The sequence below is a fragment of the Tursiops truncatus genome, chromosome 19 (genome assembly GCF_011762595.2).
Source record: "Tursiops truncatus isolate mTurTru1 chromosome 19, mTurTru1.mat.Y, whole genome shotgun sequence".
NCBI classification, from domain to species: Eukaryota; Metazoa; Chordata; class Mammalia; order Artiodactyla; family Delphinidae; genus Tursiops; species Tursiops truncatus.
This window is the reverse complement of record NC_047052.1, coordinates 42,940,106-42,946,273: the sequence shown is the minus strand read 5'-3', so window position 1 is coordinate 42,946,273 and position 6,168 is coordinate 42,940,106.

Sequence of the window (6,168 nt, the reverse complement as noted above, 5' to 3'; positions counted from 1 at the left end):
AGCACAGGCTCTAGGCGCGCGGGCTTCAGTAGTTGTGGCTCGCGGGCTTAGTTGCTCCGCGGCATGTGGAGTCTACCTGGAGCAGGGCTGGAACCTGTGTCCCCTGCACTGGCAGGCGGATTCTCAACCACTGCGCCACCAGGGAAGCCCTCTTGATTTAAATTTAATGTATTTCCTCATATCTCCATATCCTAGTCTCTTTCGGTGCCCCTCCCCCCACTGGCAAACATTCTAATATTCTCATATGTATCTTTTTTGGTTGAGTGGGTTCTTGCAAAAGGGATCCCAGTATTTCCTGCTCATGTCTTTTCTAATTGACATACCCATGATTGTGTTAAATAGCTCATCCTATTCTTACTTCTCTTGCTGAGCACCACAGTTTTATTAAGGTCCGTCCATGTGACTCCGGGCACACTGAGTCCATGGCGTCTGAGAGTTGCTTGGGGCCCTTCTGGTGTGCATCCTCCACAGTTTACTGTCTCCTCCCCAGAGAGGGCAGTCAGGCTACTTCCAACTCCCTCACCACACTACTCCCACTGGTAATAATGCTGCAATGAACCCCCTCATGCTTGGCCCGGTAGAGACTTGTGTGTCTCTTTCTTAGGGAGCAGAATTGCTGGGTCCTGGATATGTGGCAGTTTGCTTTCCACAAAGGCCGTCCCGTTCCACACTCCAACCAACAGTTCACGGGGGTTCTTGTATCCTTTCCTCAGCACCCACCCTTGATATTACTCAGTTTTCTAGTTTTTGACAAGAGTAATTCAGTGTAAAGTGGCACCTGCTGTTATTTCAATTCTCTCTTGTTTTATTACTGATGGTTTTGAGCATCTTTTCGTATGTCTGTTAGCATTCTGGGTTTCTACTCCTATGCACGCGTTCATATTTTTAATATATATGCATATATTCATTGACAACGTATAGAATAGTTTTAGATTTTTTGGTAAACTTTACGTAAATTGTATCCTACGGTACATGCAATTGAGTTTTGCCACCGCAGCACTATGCTTTTTAGATTTATCCATCACATATGTGGCTCCACTTCATCCAGTTTTTTGCAAGAATACGTCATAGGCTGTTTCCTTTCCAAATGAATTCATTTTATCAGAGAGGATATAGAAAAGTGCCGTCAGTGGCAGCCCAGAGGTGTGCAGACTTGGCAATGCTCTGAAACCTGAAGTTTGGGTGTCAAGGTAATAGAGAAAGGCTGAAATCCCAGGTGCTCCTTTGGGTCAGCTGAGCAAGGGAGGGCCTGAAATTCACGGGTAGGGGTGTGAGAGGTGGGCATCACGCCCAAGAAAGGGACGCTTCAGAGCTGGGTGGGGCCAGTGTGATGTGTGGCTGGAGGAGAAGAGAGGAAGGGAGAGAGAGGGAGAGAGAGAAGTCAGGGGAGACTAGGACGTGGTGTGAGGTGGTGAAGCAAGGAGGAAAGCACTAGGGTGGGACAGTCAAAAGGCCTTCTTATTTCTTTCTCAGATTTACTGAGTACCAAGTATGTGATCAAGCCTGAACTAAGCATTAAGGGTCTGATGCACGTACTGAATTTTCTCATGCCCAGCCCTGTGGGGCGCGATGCTGGGAACACAGTGGCGATCAGGCTGGCTCTGTCCCTGTCATCACAAGCTCACGAAAGAATGGGGGGGGACAGACACTCACCAGAGAGTGACAACTCAGCACGGTCAGGGGGATGCTGAAGTGACCAAGGCATTGAGGGAGGAAGCACAGGCAGAAGGGTCAGGGCCACCATGGGGAAAACAAAGGAGAATGTGTGAGCCCAGAGGAAGTGCCTGAGCCAGCCCAGGGCGTACAGGAAGGCTTCCTGGAGGAAGGGACGTTGGAGGAGGAGACTGAGGCTGGCAGTTAAACAAAAGGCAGGAAAGAACATTCCTGACAGAGGAAGCGTGACATATACATACAAGGGAATATTGTTCAGCCTTCGAGAAGTAGGAAATCCTGCAATAGACGACAACATGGATGAACCTGTAGGACATGGTGCTAAGTGAAATAAGCCAGCCACAGAAGAACAAATAGTGCATAATTCCACTTATAAGAGGTGACGAAAATAGTCAAACTCATTAAAGCAGAAAGTAGAATGGTGGTTGCCAGGGGCTGGGAGGGGAGGAAAATGGGGGAATTACTAATCAATGGGTATAAAGTTTCACTTATGTAAGATCAATAAATTCTAAAGGTCTGCTGTACAACATTGTGCTTACAGTTAACCATACTATACTGTACACTTAAAAATCTGTTAAGGGGGGGCTTCCCTGGTGGCACAGTAAAGAATCCGCCTGCCAATGCAGGGGACACGGGTTCAAGTCCTGGTCCAGAAAGATCCCACATGCTGTGGAGCAACTAAGCCCGTGAGCCACAGTGACTGAGCTTGCGCTCTAGAGCCTGTGAGCCACAACTACTGAGCCTGCGTGCCACAACCACTGAAGCTCGTGTGCCTAGAGCTCATGCTCCCCAACAAGAGAAGCCACCGCAATGAGAAGCCCGCACACTGCAACGAAGAGTAGCCCCCGCTCACCGCAACTAGAGGAAGCCCGTGCGCAGCAACAAAGACCTAATGCAGACAAAATAAATAAATAAAATAAATTTATTTTAAAAAAATAAATAAATAATCTGTTAAGGGAATTCCCTGGTGGTCCAGTGGTTAGGACTCAATGCTTTCACTGCGGAGGTCCTGGGTTCAATCCCTGGTTGGGGCACTAAGATCCCGTAAGCCGTGTGGTGCAGCTAAAAAAAAACCAACTGTTAAGAGAGTAGATCTCATGTTAAGTGTCCTACACACACACACACACACACACACACACACACACACAAAAAGACAGTGAGAAGGAAAAGTTCCTTGATGTGTCCACAGCCCAGAAAGGAGACCAATGTATCAGGAGCACATCATATCTAGAGAGCATTTTCAACACACAGGGCACTGCTCTAAGCACTTCACATATAGTATCAGGCACTGTTCTAGGCACTTTACACATAGCATCCCATTTAATCTGCACAACAGCCCAACGAGGAAAGTGTCATTAACTTCATTTTACAGATGAGGAAACCGTGACACAGAGAGGTCAAGTAATTTGCCCAAGGCCTCAGAGCTAGTAAGTGGTAGAGCCTGCATTTGAACTGAGACAGCCTAGCTCTAGTGCCCACCCCCTTAACCACTACACTACACCATATGGCCTCTCTGGGTGATACTGACTCTGCTGCTTTTTTTTTAAGCCAAGAAAACGTATTCGGGGAATTCCCTGGCAGTCCAGTGGTTAGGACTCCTCGCTTTCACTGCCAAGGGTCTGGGTTTAATCCCTGGTCGGGGAACTAAGATCCCACAAGCCACATGGTGTGGTCAAAAAAAAAGAAAGAAAAGAAAAAGAAAAAAGAAGAAAACATATTCATGCATTACTTGTACAATTTGAAAAAGTTCAAGAATATCAGATTGACAAGGAATGATTTCCAGATACTATTATTAATGGAGAAAAGCAAGGTTCAGAACACCAGGAACAGCAGGCTACTATGTTGGGTAGGCAGATAGGAGGGAGGATCTGCTTGCAAATGCATAAACTATCTTTGGAAGGACACACAAGAAACCAGTGATAGCAGTCACCTCGTTGTGGCTAGAGGAGAAGGTGGGGAAATGACTGATTTTTCCTGCATATTTTTGTACCTTTGTAAAAGTTGAGAGAGTGATGTTATCAAAATGGTGAAATAGGAGTTTTTCTACCATCGTCCCCCAAAAGTGATTTTGAAAATCACTCACAGATGAGAAGTCTGGGTATCCAGCACACTGCTGGGGGAAATAAAAAATCCAAGGTTCGATGCTCTGAAGAGGAATACTGAGTTTTGCATAACTGGGGGCGGGTGGTGGAGCAGGGAGTGGCAGGGAGAAGAGCAGCCAGGGCTCTCAGAAAGCATCAAAGGGACTCGGATCCTAGTAACCACATCACAGACAGTGGGAAGACTGCGCATGAGCCACTGGGGGTGCCTCGCCTGTGGTTCCCCCACAGCTGGCCCACAGCACCTCCAGTGCTCTGCGTGCCCCATCCACACACATTCCCACCTCACGACCAGCTCCCCGTGCACACTCTTGAGGGCTGTGAGAGTGAGCCCCTGCAGATGGCTACTGAGCGCGTGCAGAAAGTCAGCCATCTGGGGGATTAGGAGAAAGCACATGACCTTGGGCATTCAGCACAGTCCTAGGGAAAGCAAACAGGAGGTTGTCAGCTTTCAGTCTGGCTTTGCAGCGTTGATAGAAGGCATACAGTCTTAAGAATTCCCCCTCAAGCGGGAACAAGAAATGATGGAGCAGGGGTATCCACAGAAAAGTCCTGAGAAAGCCTCAGAATCCCTGCCAGGGCTGATGGAAGGTATTGCTCATCTGAAGCCAGCCAGTAAGACTGAAGGAGGTGACCAATTCTTCAAAAGCAAAGGAAGCAATGCAAGACTTCAAAGAACATGAAAAATCAAGGAAACATGACACCACCAAAGGAACACAATAATTTTCCAGTAACCAACCCCAGTGAAATGGAGATCTGTGGTGTTCCTGATGTGGAATTTTAAATAATTGTTTTAGGGAAGCTTTTCTTGAGCTACAAGAAAAGACAATTCAATGAAATCAAGAAAACAATACAGAAAATGAGAAGTTTAACAGAGACACAGAAATTATAAAAGAGAACCAAACAGTTCTGGAGCTGAAGACTACAATGAATAAACTGAAAAATGGAGTAGAAAGCATCAACATAGCTTTGATCAAGTAGAAGAAAGAATCTGTGAAGTAGAAGAAAGTTCAATTGAAATTTCCAGACAGAACGAAGAAAAATGAATGAGAACGAGTGAAGAAAGCCTGTGTGAACTATCGGATACCATTAAGAGAAATAAATTATGCATTACTGGAGTCCCAGAAGGAGAAGGGACAGAGAAAGGGGGAGAAAGCTTATTAAAAGAAAAAATGGCTGAGAACTTCGCAAATCTGAAGAGCAATTTGGACATTCAAATTCATTAATCTCATAAGCTTCCCCCAATTTTTAAAAAATACTTTATTCCAGTACAGTTTATTTTTTTAATCTTTTTGGCTGCGTTGGGTCTTCGTTGCTGTGCTTGGCTTTTTCTAGTTGCGGCGAGTGGGGGCTACTCTTCGTTGCAGTGCGCGGGCTTCTCATTGCGGTGGCTTCTCTTGTTGCAGAGCACAGGCTCTAGGCACGCGGGCTTCAGTAGTTGTGGTGCACGGGCTTAGTTGCTCCGCGGCATGTGGGATTTTCCAGGACCAGGGATCGAACCTGTGTCCCCTGCATTGGCAGGCAGATTCTTAATCACTGCGCCACCAGGGACGTCCCTCCCCAAAAATTTCAACTAAAACACACACTCACACACACACGCACACACACACACAAAACGTCTCCCAGACACAATAAAACTGTCTAAAATGAAAAACAAAGGCAGGATGTCAAAAGCAGCAAGAAAAAATATCCTTACCTACAAAGAAACTCTCATAAGGCTATCAGTGGATTTCTCAGCAGAAACCTTACAGGCCAGGGGAGAGTAAGATAATATATTCAAAGTGCTGAAAGAGAAAACTGCCAACCAAGAATACTTACCTGGAAAAGTTGTCCTTTAGAAATGAAGGAGAGATAAAGACTTTTCAAACAAACAAAAGGTGAGGGAATTTGTCATCACTAGAACTTCCTTACAAGAAATGCTGAAAGGAGTTCTACAAGCTGAAATGAAAGGATGCTAACTAGTAACATAAAAAGATGAAAATATAAAACACACTGGTAAAGGTAAGTATATAGTCAAATTCAAATACTCTAATACTATAATATAGTGGTGTGTTAATCACTTAACTCTAATATGAAGATTAAAGGACAAAAGTATCAAAATTAACAATAGCCAAAATAATTTGTTAATGGACACACAATATAGAGATGTTAATTGTGACATCAAAAATATAAAATGGGGGTGTACAAGGATAGTATATGTAAGTGATTTGAAGTTAGCAACTTTACTGAATTTGTTTCAGTTCTAACACTTTTTTGGTGGAGTCTTTAGGATTTTCTACATACAAGATCATATCACGTTCAAACAGAGACAATTTTACTTCTTCCTTTCTGATTTGAATGACTTTTATTTCTTTTTCTTGCGTAATTGCTTTGGCTGGGACTTTCAGTACTATGTTAA